Source organism: Lissotriton helveticus, chromosome 6 (assembly GCF_964261635.1).
Source record: "Lissotriton helveticus chromosome 6, aLisHel1.1, whole genome shotgun sequence".
NCBI lineage: Eukaryota > Metazoa > Chordata > Amphibia > Caudata > Salamandridae > Lissotriton > Lissotriton helveticus.
Genome location: NC_136067.1, coordinates 547,744,116 through 547,763,499, shown reverse-complemented (window position 1 = coordinate 547,763,499; position 19,384 = coordinate 547,744,116).

Genomic DNA, 19,384 nt, shown 5'->3' with positions numbered 1-19,384 from the left:
TATTAAGTGTATCTTAGTGAATACATGTATTAGCAAGTAATGTTTAAATATGTTAATATCTGTATCAGTGTCTCACTTTGTGTATAAATGACTGCATGGGTTGGTGAGTAGCTACACGAGTGTTATATGGGTTATTAGTTGTTTTTTTTGTATCAGACTGAGTGTCTGTATGGTTTGGTGGCGGGTATTACTTAGGGCACAGATGCATGAATGACTGACTCACTGTTTGTATGTGTTTTGAAGACAGCATGTGTGCAGGACTGTATGGGTGGATGAATATGTGTATGGGTGTGCTAGTGAGTGAATGACTGCCTCAATAGTATCTTTATGAGTAAGTACATATGTTTTAAACTAGTATATGTGAGTATTGATGTATATAAGTAAGGATATATGACAGTGACAGATTGAAAAAGTTCCTGTATATATAAGTATGTGTTTTTATAACTGATTGTTTAAGAGAGTAAGTATGTGTACGTTTCTGTAAAAGTAAGTGTAGTGGTATGTGTATAGCTGTATATGCAAACAAATGGATGTTTGATAGTTTATTTGCATATGTGAGTATGTGTGTGAGTAACTATGAATGAGTATCGGTGTGTAACAGGATGTATAGGTGTATGAGTACATATGATGTGTGAGTACATGTTTAAGTGACTATATAGAACTGTTGGTGGATGAGTGGATGTGTTTGTAGATGTTGGAATTACTGAATAGGTTGTTGTAACTGGTATTGGTATCTCAATTTTTTGAAAATTTTAGTATCTATTTTTGAATGTGTGTATCAAAGGTTATATTAGGGTGAGAGGAGGTCTGCCGCTCTTTCACAAGGAAGATGTCATCAGTGATGTTATTTGAGATGTCATCAGTGATGTCATCAGTGATGTCACTGACCATGTGATGAGTGATGTAATATGTGATGTCATCAGAAGTGCATTGCGGGCGCGCGAGTTATAGTTAGCTGAACTAACTATAAAGGGGGAATTTCAATGGTTTTGTATGAGAGAAATGTCCAGCTAACTATAAAATGGGTGAAACCTATGGTTTTTTTCAGTGAATTCCTAAGGTTTTTTAAATGCTAATTCCTAACTATAACGTGGCTGAAACCTATGGTTTTTTCAGTGAATTTCCAAGGTTTTTTAAATGCTAATTCCTAACTATAACGTGCCTGAAACCTATGGTTTTTTCAGTGAATATATATATATGCACTGGAAAACTAAACACCCACTTCCTTTACAAAGAAATGGAAAGTTTGCATCTCTGCAACCTCTCTAATTTTTCACCTTAGTCATCTTCTACTCAATCAACACAACAACCACAAATACACACACCTACTTGCTACCATTCTTGCCTGAGCTTATCAATTATTCTTCTTCAATTCGAATTGAAAGTGCAGGCCCTTTATTCAGCCTTCTTGGTAACTCCCTACCCGTGAATAGCAGTGGGTAATTTGCACACTTCCGTCCTTTCTTGCGTATTTTCTACAACACACTGCGGCAGGTTTACAAGCCCCTTGCGCCACTTTTGCATAATGTTCCCACGACCTTGTAAATCTGCCCAACTGTGTGTACTTTATGCACTAGCTTTCTTCCTTAGATGAGGTACTAGTTTCTCTTTCTCCCTCTGCGGAATCCAACACCCTATCTGTGTAATGACCTGGAAATCCAAAGATCCACTTCACTGACAATGCAGTGGGTAGTTTGCGTCTCTCCAACCTTTCTTATTTTTCACATATTTTTCATCTTCCACTCAATCTACACATCATCCACACATACACACATCTAATTGCTGCATTCCTGAACTGTGATTATCAACTATTCTTCTATTTTATATTCATATTCAAAGTTGCAGCCCTTTATCGAGCCTTTTTGTTGTAACTACTGTTCCAGGAATTCTGCTCATACACAGAACTGTGCATAAAGACTTAGGACCTCAGTGAATTACGATGTACCAAAACCCACCTTACTACACAAACCCCCTACCAGACTAGCAATCAGTGACTCATTGGTTCTTCGCCCTAGAGCAAAAACACCAATGACTTGTCAACTCAGAACATGCGACTTAGATTACATGAAGTAAAGTGGATAACAAGAACACTCTTTCAATATAGTCTTACACCAGTCCAAAACAAGATGTAAATAAAGACACGTGCAACTTTGAAATGTTTATTTCTAATGCCATAATCTCATGCACAGTACCTTAGAAAATACAACCAAACATATTATCAGAAACAAGATTGTTAGCATTGTTACTATTCTATGAAATACAAACGGAAAAAGCATCCTATAATTCTAAAGGTAAACAAATTAAAAATATACCTACATTTCACCCTCCCTACCTAGCAGATTAGTTTATAACTACCGAAAGTCTCATAGGATTACATGGGCAGACCCTTACCTCTGGTACTCAGCAGTAGTGCATCACATTCAGTGCTCCACGAACTGTCAAGATACGAATGTTCTCCAACTGTGTGTAACTTTGCCTCCACAATGCATTATGAAACGCGCAAGTATCAGAGGTGGCCACTGCTGCATATGTATTATGGCTCGAACGTGCGAGGATCATTCTGAATAACAGACACAGTATTCAAGATAACCTTGATGTTCTATGCTCTCACTATACACACAGAACTAGCGAGGCAGTTTACAAATCTAACATACCAAATTATTCTCATATAAAGCAAAATACTCATCCTTCTCTAAACAATATCACAAGTACGTGTCATGTGCAAAGCAGAGCAGGAAAGCAAAAATAGCGTGTAAGCTTCTAATAAACCCATGCTAACTTAACAGGGTGTGAGTGCAAGGCTCAGCCCCACGGCACCCTTTCTTTATCAAAGCACGTGATATAAACGTGGGCGAATTAGGAACGCAGAGTCCAAGCCTAGAAAGCAGAGTCAATTTCACATTTCCAAAAAAAAGTTATTCGCTCTTTGATAGAAAGCAGTAGCTAAATAATAAAGAATACGTAGAAAAATCAAAGTCTTAATCCAACAGCGTGTAAGCACAGTATGTAGCAACAGCCTCCAACAGGAAGTCATTGTTCTCATCTGAAAACATTTCAGCCATCCAATTCAATAGTGGGAATGAACATACATGTTCCTCAACGACCGGAGACTCTATCACCATCGGAGGAAAACTCGGGTCATCTTCAATGTTACTGCGTGCCAAGAACTCAAGCGCCGCTGCAAAAATATTCCAACGTCCCATTATTCCATGTGTTGCTGCTAAGGCCATAATCCCACCGCCAGAACAGAGCAGGTCATGAACCACTTAGGGGCTCATCAGCTGGTCATAATCCGCATTGGGAGACACCGTACTGCAGAGACACAAATCCAGGGCCCAGTCGACATCGCAGCTGAGGCAATGGAATACAGGTTGAACGCATGTGAAAAGGAAAATCGAAACGATAATCCATAAGCTGCACTCAATGTAGCCAAAGGCAGCGCTTTGTAATAACTAATCATTCGGTTGCGAACCATCAACAGCCGGGACATATTGTTGTCTGCTGCAGGATGTGCATCCATATTTACGTAAACAAATTAATAAAAGCACACCGTCAACTAATGCGAGTATTAAGCGCAATCCACCATAGATGCTGGAAAAAATCGAATGAAAAAATCCCAAAAATACACCAAATATACTTTCTACAGAAGTCACAAGGCCACTGCTTCTAACTTCAAAAAAGTAAGGAAACCCCCGTAGTCAAGGACACATTAAAGATACTCTAAATTAACTCCCCAAAATTCAAGGGCACGTCTGTATTTAATAAATCATGCACTTCTGTGCGGGTGTTTGCTACATGAAGGACAAATGTTTCTGTACCAGATATAAGAGCGACCTCTTTTTTGGACAATAGCGCTCTTATATGACTCATTTGGTTGACTCTGTTTTCAAGGTCGAAATCGACAGCCAGATGGAAACATCTAGCTTCCCATGCAGAGGAGTTAACACAACTTTTTTTAATCAAACCACACACTCAGTTACCGTAATCATGTAAGCGATGCCTGCTAACATTGCACAACAATCTCCATTATTTCAAAGTAAATAACTCCCGTTTCCAGTAAACTGAACGTTGTTATGATAGCAGGTGTCAGACTACCTTTCAAAACTCAGTCCAAATTAGGCGCATCTTGTATACAAGAGCCATGCAATTGTATGTGTCTACAAATTAAGGAGTGATCTGGTACTATTGTGCAATCCTCACCATTCACATAGACTTCTTTTCCCTCCCTCAGACACCTACATGTAAATGGTAATAACCAAGCTTCATGCAGATAAGCGCTCCCTAAACATCCATATCTGCCTACAGCATAGTATTTCATGCAAACCTCAAACTTAACCATGTTAAAAAATAACGTTATGATACTGTGGATAAGCCACACACCTGAATTGGATATCCAATGAGTGACCACTTCTAACCATTCCCATAGTTTGTACTGCTAATCATTCTCAGCATACGCTACGAATACTCTCTGACGTTTAACGTCGCATCAAAGCTTCCGTGTGACGTCATGTATGGCATCCCGTACAAGAAAAAAGACACAAATATTGTTAATTGTTTAAAAACATATATTCATGTATTTAATAAACATACTAACAGAAGACTTAATCTAGGATAATTATGGAATAATTTTTTTTAAGTTTTAAAAATCCTATATTACTTCTGTATTGTATGAGTGCAGCTGCGTGCCCCTCCGCCTGGTACCCTAGACTCCACCACGCCCAGACCCGGTTCATAAGCACGCGTGATCGTCACCACAAAATCATTAGCACGCATAACGCTTTTCCACACATGCTTTTACAACTAGTATGCATTCACCACACATGATAAACGCATAATCCTAATAATGTTTTTTTGTTGACCAACATGTGTTGTAATGGCTGTGCCTTACGTCCTTCAAATTAGTTTCTAGGTATACGTGTGACCAAGTTTGATAAGATCGGAGGCCAAGGACAAACACCGTGGTATCTGTGGCACGAAATCTCATCGATCACAGAGAATATATGCGCAGGGTAAAATGAAAGTAACAGGTATAATAAAAATAACGGAGGAAAACTACTAAAATGGCAGTTGGACGGAGTATGTAATCAAGGTTTGGCGCCTCAACACTACATTTCAAATAAATATACATACAATATGTTTATTAATATATTACAAAAGTATACCACCGGATGACACACATGACCCGGGAAAAGAAAGAGGCAAATGTAATACCTAAAATCAGGAGAGGTTTGCTTTGCGAACTTGAAGAATAATTTTAAAAAGTGTACTTGCAAACAAGGCTGCGCATGCGTAGAGAGTACAACTGATGCAGGAAAAAAACCCGGAAAGTTTTACATACTGTCATGGAAATATAGCTTTAAGAATTGCCCCCGGAATTCGCCCTCCGAGACCTAATGAATAAAACGGACTTCTAGTTTCTTTTCCCTTTTCCACCGCGTACAAGTACTATACGCGTACACCGTCATTTTTTATTTTAAAACAAATAAAAATTGACCCTAAAAATCCATATACGACCCCCTGAGCAAGCCTAGAGAGTCAGGATATTTCTACCCTGCCCCCTTTCCTTATTTCTCAACTTTGTTTTATACTTTTCTTGTGACTCGCTTCTAGCGACGAACAAAATGGCTGCCAACACTTCCTGGTTTGCAGTGTTCACAGACAGTTGACATCCAATCAGCATGCAGCTTGTGCTCGTAATATACAATATGTTTATTAATATATTACAAAAGTAGAGCACCGGATGACACTCACCACCCGGGCAAAGAAAACGGCAAATTTAATACCTAAAATCAGGAGAGGTTTGCTTGGCGAACTTGAAGAAAAAGAAAAAAAAGTGCACTTGCAAACAAGGCTGCGCATGTGTAGAGAGTACAACTGATGCAGGAAAAAAACACGCAAAGTTTTACATACTGTCATAGAAATATAGCTCTAAAAATTGCCCCCGTAATTTGACCCCCCAGGACCTAATGAATAAAACGGACTTCTAGTTTTTTTTCACCTTTAGGCTCAAAATAAAAATGGAGCCTAAAGATCCGTGTACCACCCCCCTGAACAAGACTATAGGGTCAGAATGTTTCTACCCTGCCCCCTTTCCTTATTTCTCAACTTTGTTTTACTGTTTTCTTGTGACTCGCCTCTCGCGACAAACAAGATGGCTACCAACATTTCCTGTTTTGGAGTATTGACAACCAATCAGCATGCAGCTCCTGCTTGTAATTGTACATGTTTCCGTACGCGTACGCCGAGATTTTTCTTCTTAAAAAATAAAAAATAAAAAAGAGCCTAAACATCCATGTACGACCCCCTGAGCAAGCGTAAAGGGTCAGAATGTTTCTAGCCTGCCCCCTTCCCTTATTTCTCAACTTTGTTTTACTGTTTTCTTGTGACTCGGTTCTACCATGGCACAACATGGCCGCCAACACTTCCTGGTTTCGAGTGTTGACAGACAGTTCACAGCCAATCAGCATGCAGTTCACGCTCGTAATTGAACGGATCTCCGTCCGCGTGTAGAACTCTGTCTCTAGATATCGCTGTTATTTTACTTGTAATTTTCTCAGAAACTACTGAACGGATTTGCACCATTTAACAAAAAGCACAATCTGCGAACCGAACTCTACCTCTCTGCCAAATTTGGTGTAATTCCGTTCAGCCGTCCGGGCTGTAGCCCTGACTAAAGGTCCCTATGGAAAATTGCAAGGGGAAAACACATTTTGGGACCCCCCTTTTTTCTAGGACCCCACTTGAAGAATCTGTGGAAAAGTAATGCGGCCTTTGGCTAATCAGCAAATCTCCCCGTCTTCATCCAACACACATCTGTAGGTTGAAACCCCATTGTCCCTATCCTCCTTCAAGACACAAGTGCCCTCATCCATATAGGTCTCAGCCCTCACTGATTATAGGGCATCATTGGTCACTGGTCTACAATCTTAAATACCATCACGCATTGAATTTCAGACCATGAGATCGCTATGTTGAGAGGGGTATATTTCCACCCTCCTACCTTCATGCAATGTAAAATTGTAATTGTGTATTAGATTAACAATGTCATGTTACAATAAGGAGTGGCTAGTGATCTCTTCATCAAGCAAACTGGTCGGTGCAATCACAGCCTCCTACCTCGAGCCTTGGCATTATTCCCGACTGCCAGTTTGCCTGAGACAGACCTTCCCTGTCTATTTACTAACCCCTATAAGATGGCCGCCACCATAGGGTATTCATGTCCCTCTTCAGTTGCCTGACGCACGCCCAAGCCACTGCGCATGCGCAGCCGAGGATGTTTTGGCCACGCCCACCATCAGAGCGCGACGCGGCAAAGTCGCGGTTCAACAGCATATAGCCCTGCCGTCCCCGTTGGGACGATACCAGCTGTTTCGCGCTACCGGACGGAGCGCCGTGCGTGGGGGGTAGGTCTTTCCACCTCTGCTGTCCGACGCCGAGGTAAGAGCTTGTGTGTCTTTGTGCAATCCTGTGGAGCGTCATGTTTAGGACATGGTGCTTGCGTGATTGGTCTCACCTCTGAGAGCGCAATCTCGGGTCTCCCCACCGCTCTATGACTAATGGTTAATGACTTGGCGGTCGGTTGCCCGACGGGGACGACAGGCATTGGGATCGACGGGGGCATGGCCCTCCCGGGCCTCTGTTGTGGGGTGCGGGCGGGGACCACCGGTCCGGTCCCACGCCGGCCCCGTATGTAGAGGCGGGGATTGGGCGGTCTCCGTGACCTATGGCTGCGTTGCATGTTTGGCCGCCCACTGACAGGACAGGCCGCCCAGTCTAGAGTGAGGGAGGGGGGTTTGAGATGGCTCTCCCGGGCCCTCCCCGTCACTCAATCACAGTCCTGGCAGTCAGGCCCAGTGTCCGGTTACCAACCTGGCCTGGCTGCACTTAACCACGCTATTTCATTCCTTTTTACAAATAAACCCCTTGGGTTCCTGTATTTGTTCTTCCTGTCACAGGTATTAACCTCCTCGAACAGCCCCACGGGAACAGACTGCGGGGCCCTCCAGGGTTATTTTGTAGGGTAAGCTTTTTAAACCAGTCAATCATTACTGAGTGTTGTGAATACTTCTTCTTCGGTTTTTAATGAATTTTTTACTTAATTTTCGTATAATTATGATCGGTCTAATCCTTCATCACACTGCCACAAATTCATTGAATGGACATGCTAATTTAATCATGCCTACCTTTGTGCTTTAGGGATTAAGACCTCATAGAACATGGGTGTATGGGTTATGGAGCACCTCTTTGGATCCTAGGTTTATTATGGACTGTATCCACCTAATGCTAAAGTGGTATCCCTGTATATATTTCTTCCAGGTTCCCCCATAGAGTAGGACCTGTTGGCTTGCTCCCTGATTGACCCAGTGAGGTTGTATCTTTTTAATTTTTCCTAATTATTTTGCACTGTGTAGTACATTTGTTTGAGGTCCTGAAGAATTGCCATACAGGCATGAAACATGTCGACCTTCTAGAGGGTTGAGTCAGTCCGCTGTCAATCATACAGTTCCTTTCTCCCCTCTCACCCTTTTAATAAGGGAGTCAGCCACCCGAATAAAATCCGTTGTGGACTGCCTCACCTTCTTTTAAACCTCACTTTCCCTTCACGACTACACTACCACCAGACCCCTCACACGCATACAAACTTTTGGCTGGAACAAAAGATCTCCAACAAAGCGCGCCTATGGCGCCCGTCAGACATTGCAGCGCCAGTCTGTCGAGGAGCAGGGGACCAGTGATGAAGCTTGACACCTAGTTTACTGGGTGTGTGAGGTCCCTTAGTTCCAACAAGGGAACTCCCAGTTCCCTGACTATAGTTTAGTTCTGTCTCCAACCTCCCATACACCTCCCTTTGCATCCCCGGGGAACTCAGTATCCTTCTTTGGTTACAAGTTATCTGGACATATACTCTGGACCCCGTAAAAAACTGTCCACACTAGTTCCTTCCTTTGTACTAATTCTAAGCGTGGGCTATACCCATGGAACTGTAAGGGTTACCTACAGTGACAAATTTCACTGTGAGGACCAGCAGCCGGCGGAACCAACTTTGGTTACCTCCTTGGCCACCCACAATTCACTGTATCTCTGTAATCTGTCTCAAAACTCAGTAGTCAATTTCACATACGGGCAGACGATCCTCCCAATATGGAGGACGTACCTGGATTGAGTTTTGACGAGGAGGCTATAGCCGAGGCATTAAGATCAGCCGCTCCACCTTTTGGGGTCGATGGGGCTACTGCCTCACACTCTTCTAATGACGACTGGTCCACGCTTACTGGACTTAAGAAAGAATGGTTAAGGATAACTGTACATGGTATTATGATGACTGAATACCTTAGGGCTAAGATAGCGCCGCACGGACTCCTGGTAACCATCGTACCAAGACTCTTCTTAGAGGATAGTCAATTTAAGGGGGATTGGTGCCAGGTCTCCTGGAAGTGCACCAAGGACCTCCTGTTCCTAATAGTCAAAACAGCCAAAAGATTGGCGGATGCACTCCTAGCCAAGATTACGGCCTTAGAAACTGCCATCAGGGGCACACTAACTAAAACTCCTTTTACTACGAAACTGGCAGAAATCAATCAAGAAATTGCTGATAGCCAAGAGTTTCTTCTTAAACAAAAAATGACTAAACTCCAAAAGGATGTTTCCAAATTTGATAAGGAAAAGGTCTATCCCTACCTAAGAGAAGGATATTCCAATAAAAAGACTAGCTACTCCTCTGACGAAAGCTCTGAATTCAACAACCGGAGGGGCTCCTCCGGGAGTGATTCCAGTGGGGGCAACACATCATATAATAATAAAAAGAATCACCAGCAGCAGAGATGGAACCAAGGTTTCAACCAAAGCCATATGTTCCAAGGGCCGTCTCAAATGATACCTCCCTGGCAATATCCGTTCTACCCCCAGGGTCCGCCACCACAGTTCTTCCCCATGAACCCCCCTTTTCACGACAGAGGCTGGGGCAGAGGAAGAGGGCGAAGGCGAGGCAATCAGAAAGGGGTACAATTCCAAGATCAACAGACAGCATCAACGTCAGTGGAGACGAGGAGCGCCACCCGAGGGAGAAGAGTTTGATAGTGAACCTCTCCAATAGACCATTGACCTCCACTGAGACAGTGGTCCTGGAAAAAGGCCTGGGATTCGTCCCCACTCCCACCCCAGATGATTTCACAGAAATGTGTGAGATTAAACAGTTTTTTAGAAAAATACGCTTACGGGCCTATTTTGGAGACAGACCTGACAACGTCCAATTGGACACTGGGTTACGCAAACCCTCCACGTTCAACCCCACTGATGGCATGGTCCCCCCTGAGATTCTGGTTTTTGAAAAGGCAGTCCTCAAATCTATGAAGAAAAAGCCTAACACACCAGTCTTCAATAACCTGAGCAAGAGTGAGAGGACAGCTGTACAGAATCTGGGTAATGACTGCTCCATCGTCATCAAACAAGCAGACAAGGGTGGAGCGACCGTGATCCAAAACATCACGGACTATGATTCTGAATGCAAACGCCAGCTTGCCAATACTAACCACTACAGACCACTTCCATCAGATCCTACCCCTAGACTGACTACCGCCATAACCAGTTTGGTTATGGAAGGAGAAACAAATGAATGGATCTCGAAAAACGAGGCAGACTTTCTGATCACAAAAGACCCGGTCATCCCGTATTTTTATACCCTTCCTAAAATACACAAGGGTATAACCCCAACACCCGGGAGACCGATAGTATCTGGCATAGGATCACTCCTTGAGCCACTGTCAAAATTCTGCGACATATTCCTACAACCCATAGTGAGGAAGATACCATCTTTCCTCCAGGACACTAGGGATGTCCTCCGCCTGATCGAATCCATCGAGGGCAGAGGGAATGTGGACCTCCTCCTGACCTTGGATGTGGAGGCCTTATATACTAACATTCCACAACAGGCCACCCTTGAAGCAGTTGAGCAAACTCTCCGGCTGGAGGAGTGGAGTTCACCAACACCCATTTCCTTCATAATGGCATGTGCCAGCATTGCATTAACAGAGAATTTTTTCCAATATGGGCCCCAACTGTACCATCAGATCCAGGGGACCTCGATGGGTTCGACCTTTGCTCCCAGCCTAGCCTGTATTTACATGGCCACCTTTGAGAGTAATCATATTTACTCAGCTAACAACCCCTATATCCAAAACATCACGTTGTGGCGTAGGTACATTGACGATATCCTGGTCCTCTGGCATGGTGACCGAGAGAGCTGTGAAGCTTTCTGTTTATGGATCAACCATCAAAATCAATTCCTCAAATTCACAGCCACAATCTCAGACAATCAGATACCTTTCCTTGATCTCACTATCAGTCTAACTCAGCTGGGACTGAGCACTTCCCTATACAGGAAAGAGACGGATAGAAATAGTTTGTTGCTCTTTGGGAGTAATCACCCAAGATCCTTACGAGAAAACCTCCCTTTCGGACAGTTTCTGAGAATCAGAAGGAACTGTTCCTCAGTCTCCGATTACAAGCAAGAGTCTAGGATGCTCCAACACAAATTGCAAGATAGAGGCTATCCGTCCAGACTGGTTAACAATTCACGTAAAAGAGCTTTAAACAATCCCAGAGAGGCCTTGTTGGAGACACGCCCCAAAGAGCATGAAGATGTCATTACGTGTGTAACATGCTTTACAAAGAATTCAAATGTCTTGAAGAAAACAATCAACCAACATTGGGGGTTGCTAAACACAGGGGATCTGGCTATACCACGCCCTCGTTTTGCATTCAAACGTACAGCTAATTTAAAAGATTCCTTGATTCACACACGCCCCAAGAAACAGACTACCACCACCAGCCAGACTACCTTGTGGAAACTTCCACCGGTGGTTGGTCATTATCCCTGTGGCGGCTGTGTTGTATGCCCACAAACAACACAATGCAAAGAGATCAAACTTTCTGAGACATTTACCTGGCACTTAAACAAGCACACGAATTGCAACAGCTCACGATGCATCTATCTCCTGACTTGCCCATGCGGCAGTCAATACATAGGCATGACTATGAGACAAATAAAACTTAGAATTATGGAACATAAGAGCAACATCCGGTGCTCTAAAACCCATACCAGATTGTATGAACACTACGTGCAACATGGCCACCAAGCTGATAGTATGAAGTGGGTGGTCCTCGAGTCCCATTCTTCTATCACTACCCAGGCTCTTTTCAGAATTGAACAACGTTGGATACATCGTCTACAGTTAGATGCCCGGGGGCTTAACGATTCTGTACCCTGGGCATCACTGGCGAGATGAGTTTTCCCATGACTAGATATGTTCCCCCTCCAACTTGGTCAATCTCTGCCTTGACAATGATTTACCGCCACCTTGGTTGGCTAGCTATTCTATACAGATAGTCATTACAGATGTCAGCCTGAGTGACGATAGAGGGTAGTAGACCATAGCCCTTCATCATAACATCCAGACATATGAGAACATGACAGGGTTACGTCACTATGTAGGGTGAATATAGTACACCAGTGTGAACTAGGTCACATCTTTGCACCCTTGAGTAATGCGGCCTTTGGCTAATCAGCAAATCTCCCCGTCTTCATCCAACACACATCTGTAGGTTGAAACCCCATTGTCCCTATCCTCCTTCAAGACACAAGTGCCCTCATCCATATAGGTCTCAGCCCTCACTGATTATAGGGCATCATTGGTCACTGGTCTACAATCTTAAATACCATCACGCATTGAATTTCAGACCATGAGATCGCTATGTTGAGAGGGGTATATTTCCACCCTCCTACCTTCATGCAATGTAAAATTTTAATTGTGTATTAGATTAACAATGTCATGTTACAATAAGGAGTGGCTAGTGATCTCTTCATCAAGCAAACTGGTCGGTGCAATCACAGCCTCCTACCTCGAGCCTTGGCATTATTCCCGACTGCCAGTTTGCCTGAGACAGACCTTCCCTGTCTATTTACTAACCCCTATAAGATGGCCGCCACCATAGGGTATTCATGTCCCTCTTCAGTTGCCTGACGCACGCCCAAGCCACTGCGCATGCGCAGCCGAGGATGTTTTGGCCACGCCCACCATCAGAGCGCGACGCGGCAAAGTCGCGGTTCAACAGCATATAGCCCTGCCGTCCCCGTTGGGACGATACCAGCTGTTTCGCGCTACCGGACGGAGCGCCGTGCGTGGGGGGTAGGTCTTTCCACCTCTGCTGTCCGACGCCGAGGTAAGAGCTTGTGTGTCTTTGTGCAATCCTGTGGAGCGTCATGTTTAGGACATGGTGCTTGCGTGATTGGTCTCACCTCTGAGAGCGCAATCTCGGGTCTCCCCACCGCTCTATGACTAATGGTTAATGACTTGGCGGTCGGTTGCCCGACGGGGACGACAGGCATTGGGATCGACGGGGGCATGGCCCTCCCGGGCCTCTGTTGTGGGGTGCGGGCGGGGACCACCGGTCCGGTCCCACGCCGGCCCCGTATGTAGAGGCGGGGATTGGGCGGTCTCCGTGACCTATGGCTGCGTTGCATGTTTGGCCGCCCACTGACAGGACAGGCCGCCCAGTCTAGAGTGAGGGAGGGGGGTTTGAGATGGCTCTCCCGGGCCCTCCCCGTCACTCAATCACAGTCCTGGCAGTCAGGCCCAGTGTCCGGTTACCAACCTGGCCTGGCTGCACTTAACCACGCTATTTCATTCCTTTTTACAAATAAACCCCTTGGGTTCCTGTATTTGTTCTTCCTGTCACAGGTATTAACCTCCTCGAACAGCCCCACGGGAACAGACTGCGGGGCCCTCCAGGGTTATTTTGTAGGGTAAGCTTTTTAAACCAGTCAATCATTACTGAGTGTTGTGAATACTTCTTCTTCGGTTTTTAATGAATTTTTTACTTAATTTTCGTATAATTATGATCGGTCTAATCCTTCATCACACTGCCACAAATTCATTGAATGGACATGCTAATTTAATCATGCCTACCTTTGTGCTTTAGGGATTTAGACCTCATAGAACATGGGTGTATGGGTTATGGAGCACCTCTTTGGATCCTAGGTTTATTATGGACTGTATCCACCTAATGCTAAAGTGGTATCCCTGTATATATTTCTTCCAGGTTCCCCCATAGAGTAGGACCTGTTGGCTTGCTCCCTGATTGACCCAGTGAGGTTGTATCTTTTTAATTTTTCCTAATTATTTTGCACTGTGTAGTACATTTGTTTGAGGTCCTGAAGAATTGCCATACAGGCATGAAACATGTCGACCTTCTAGAGGGTTGAGTCAGTCCGCTGTCAATCATACAGTTCCTTTCTCCCCTCTCACCCTTTTAATAAGGGAGTCAGCCACCCGAATAAAATCCGTTGTGGACTGCCTCACCTTCTTTTAAACCTCACTTTCCCTTCACGACTACACTACCACCAGACCCCTCACACGCATACAAACTTTTGGCTGGAACAAAAGATCTCCAACAAAGCGCGCCTATGGCGCCCGTCAGACATTGCAGCGCCAGTCTGTCGAGGAGCAGGGGACCAGTGATGAAGCTTGACACCTAGTTTACTGGGTGTGTGAGGTCCCTTAGTTCCAACAAGGGAACTCCCAGTTCCCTGACTATAGTTTAGTTCTGTCTCCAACCTCCCATACACCTCCCTTTGCATCCCCGGGGAACTCAGTATCCTTCTTTGGTTACAAGTTATCTGGACATATACTCTGGACCCCGTAAAAAACTGTCCACACTAGTTCCTTCCTTTGTACTAATGAAAAGTAAATTTTGCCATGTTCTGTGTCCCTACGCCTCATCCATCATATGTTATGTGTGCATGACTAATATGCATATGTTATTCCCCATGTCCGATTAATGACGCAATTCCAGTTGTGTCCACCTTTAGTATGTTAGTTTCCAGTCCTCGTGAATACTACGAATATCAGGCCTATGTAAAGTTACGTTGCCACGTTTCTCAGTGTGCACGTTATTCCATTATAAAGTCCCCGTTTCCAGGCCTCAACAGGGCCCGGACATCAGATTCAGCTCCTGTCTCCTGAAAGCCTCGCTGAGGAGCGATACAGCCCCCACCTGTATCCTCGACCCTTCACTTACTTCCTGCCTCGCAGTGCCCGGTGCAGCTCGGCTCTGTCTCTGAGTCTGCCAAAAGTATGTTATAGTTCCAGCTATCAGTTCAGTCCTCCTCTTCTGCATTCCTAAGCTACTGAACTGCATCAATAGTTTCCGTCATTGTCTAGCCTTCTCGTCTCCACGTTAGAGAAATACTGTATTTAATGGTCATTTAGTATTCTTCATCACGCACTACATGTAGAATAATGCATGGTCCAGTCTTAGAGTCAAGTTAGCTTTTCCCCTCATGACTTCTAGTTTATATCAACATGTTCCCTAAACACCAGATACCAGATAGGGTTTAGGTACATGTCGCTCCGACCCTCCAGACTCTAGTTTCTGCTCCTAGCACAGAGTTCATAGCCCCCAGCTTCTTTTAGTGATACGTCATTGCCAGTTTACGCGCACCATTAGGTTAGAGGTCCCGGCTCCTTAGGTAGCCCCCTCCAATGTTTCCGCCCATTCATGACATATTCTGTTACGTTTGCATCACATGTCTATGTATACTCCCAGTTACACCTACTTTTACTGTTATCTCTCGCGACTGCTACGCGTCACGCCTTCTGCTCCACCCACTGCTACGCCTACTGCAATGTAATGCTATGTGTTTGCGCTATGTATATAAGTTGATGTATTGTTATTAAAAGTTAGCGCGCTCATCCCAGACCAAGCCCCAGCAGCTGCTGGGTCATCCTATGCAGGTTGTCCTGATCCCGTCCTTATGCTGTAATAAACCTGCAGAAACTCCTACTACCTCGAATCTTGACTCTTATTTTATTGAGCTATCTGTTATTCATTCATTCATTCAAAAATAGATCCGGTATTATTTATTTATATACCACATAATGGCGCCCGAACAGGGACTTGCCCTTTCCCCACGCGTCGGTGAAGCCACGCCGACCCCCTGACCCTCTGCAGTCGTGACGGAACCATACCGTGCACTGGCAGATATTTCTGCTCCAAGTATCCCTCAGGCCCACGGAGGAGACGGAGGAGGCGGTCCAGCATCCGAACGAGACGGTGGAGGAACGCGGCGAGTCCCGACCAGAGCCCAAGCCGAGAGTCCAAGGTCCGAGGTATCCGGAGGCCCACCTGTAACTGAAGTCCGAAGTTCGTCGTCCGTCGTCCAGTCCAGTCCGAGGCCTTCCGTTCCGTACTGCCCGGTGAGTACCATTGCTGGGGTAGTATCTAGACAGGACCAATCTAAATTGACTCCTGGTCCGTGGGTTGGTGGTACCCAGACTCACATACGAAGTGCTCACCTAGGTGGATACGGGTCTTGATGCGTCCCTTTATGGGACCGGTATGTTCCGTACTGTTACAGCAGTGCATCCAGTAACTCTAGTCTGTTCCGTTCTCGAGAAATTCTGTTCTATTTCTGTTCTCAGTATTTCAGGTAATATTCTGTTCGAACTGTTATTTATAATGTTCTTTATGTATTTTAATGTTGTGGTATGAGTGTGATGTGATTTCGTGTTTTTATTGTGTATTGTATTGTGTCCAAATTACAGTTCAGTCATGCCTATATTTTCCAAGTTACGTCAGATAAAAACTAGAAAGGGTCTGTTAGAGGAAGTTGTTCCTGTCCCGCCCAGGGACAGTCCAGGTCACTTTATGTATCAGAAACATGGCATAAGCGCCATAATGTATCTAGATTTATGGGTAGAGTATACCAAACAGTTAGAAGAAAAGTATAGATGGCCCGTATCGGGTACATGGGATGCCGAATGTATCATGCGAGTAGAAGAAGCATTATGGAAAAAGAAAGCCAGACAGTCACAGAAAGATGCCATCGAGTTATGGCGTAAGGAAGCTCATAGAAGAACTGAAAAGGAAGTCAGAAAGTCAGAGTTAAGTAGAGAATCCCAAGAACGAGCCCAAGAAAGAGAATTAATCGAGATAGGTGAACAAGTCAAAACCGAACAGTCAGACAGACAGAGGCATGCCCTCATTAAGGGTATGTATCCTCTTCGTGCCGAAGGTGTGCCAAAGGCGACCCCAGAGGCATCTAGTAATTTCCCGCCACCATTAGTTCCGACCAAGCTACGTCACAAACCAACCGCAGCTGATATTTTTATTTCGTCCTATCTGGACGACACAGTCCCCGAATATGCAAATCCTGTTCGCGCTCCGCCAGTCCCTGTAAATCAGGTAATTCATGCTCCTCCAGACACCGGGGTGCCCTTAACAGTCCCCCCGGGTCAGCCCGCCATACAAGTCCAGCCCACGTTACAATTACCGACCTTGCCAGCACGAAAGGCATCAGTCGACGATTCCGGTTTAGGGGCCACAGGAGGAGGTCTTCCTCAAACCCCGCCGCCACACAAGCGTTTAACATTACTCGAATTACATGCTCAAGCGTTACAGCGCACGCCCAAACATCAGTCTGTTACAGAAATCAGGCAAACCCTTAACGAATGTGTCTATGATCCAGTTCCAGGCGAATATAATATGGTTTTATATTCTTTACGTGTAAGGAGAGTGACCGAGTATCTAGTCACCTTGCCGAATATGAAAGAAGATCTAGACAGAATATATCGTTTCATCCGTACAGGGGATGATCCAGAAAGTATTGGCGAGATTATGTCTCAAAGGAAAGCCGAGATCCAGCTCATGATATTAAAGTTCCTGATCAATTGTCTAATAAGAGAACAAGATTACCCGTCTAAAGATCCCGCCGAAATGAGAATCCTGACAAGGTGGAGTGATAATATAGCCGAGGGTAAGCACAAGACCATTAGTGCTATGGAAAGTATGTACAAGAAAATCCGTAAAGAGATAATAAAGATACACGAACAGCGTAAAGCAGCACAAGTAAGCGAGAAAGAAAGTATCTCTGATCCTGAAGAAGAGGACGAGAATTCCGCCAGAATAGCGTATGTAGGAAAATCCAGATTTCCAGATCACCATTTACGCCTAGAACCCAAGTCTATTTTTCATCATTCAGCGCCAGAACAAGGTTCCCTAGAACAAGTATTTCAAGTTACCGATCACATTCTGAAATCACGAATCGGTTATAGTGAGTTAAGTACCATGCATGAACAAGAACTAGCCCGATCAGCAGTCCGATGGATTACTGATTCTACCACTTTTCCAGACGAAATAGTGGCACAAATGTTCCTGAAATTGCCCCCAGCCGAGCAACGACTGGTGGGTATGTATATGATCCAGCACCTCATTACTCTGTACGAGGGTCAACATTCTGATCCAGGTCCGTTACATGATGTTCTGAACGAGTTACTCCAGTACAAATGGAGAGGTCTAGGTACCGATTTAATTAGTGTCATTCTAGAACAGCGCCACAAATATAGAACGTTCCTGAACCCGCATTTTGTTCATGTCTCACCCCCAGAAAGTAAATCATTCTACATAGACAGACAGAATCCGTTACGAGAAGTCCACCCAGTCCAAGGGGCGGGTGGCGTAATGCAACGAGTGTTTGTATACACTCCGATTTCAAAGATGGAACTTCTTGAAATGAAGAAATTAATTCCCTGTCATGACAAAGATCCAGCAGGGTTCCATAGAGAATTAAAAGACATGCTCCGTATGGGAGAATACACTTACCCAGATATCATTAAAATGTTAAAGGTCCTGTTACCCGCAGGGGTGTATGAAAAGTTAAAGGAAAAAGAATGGGAGGTGGGAGAGAAAAAGATCGATTGGACAGCTCTAGAAGCTGAAGACAAGGCACGAGTACCAGGTACCGGTCTTGGAGATAGATGTAAAGAATTACCAGAATTATTGATTCAAGTTTTACCCAGATTATTGACAACTAGGAAGGAAGACTGGGATGCAATCTCAGCCTGTAAACAGAAACAAGATGAAGATATTAGTGATTTTTATTCTAGATTTGAAAAATGTTTTAGTATTAACAGTGGTCTCAAGACAAGTAGTGAGTCATACCCTCACCTTTTCGTTACTAAATTAGTCGAGAATTCAAGTCCACAAATTAAAAACCGAGTTTTGAAAGTCGAAAGCACCTGGCAAGCAAATACTCCGTCCCAAATGCTCCAGATGCTCCAGTATCACCAGAATAGAATCAGAGAAGAGCAAGAACACGAAAGAAAACGTATGAAAGACACGAAAATGAAAGTGCTAGTTGCACAATCTGTTCCTCAAGACAGTCAGAAGAGGGGACCAAATCAAGCCAGTCATCCTGCAGCTCCCGTTAAAGGGAACTGCAATTATTGTAAACAGCCAGGTCATTTTATAAACGAGTGTGCAGTTCTGAAACATAATATAGCTACTGGTAAGACTAAAGAAAGACCACGTCCGCCTAGACAAGAACAAG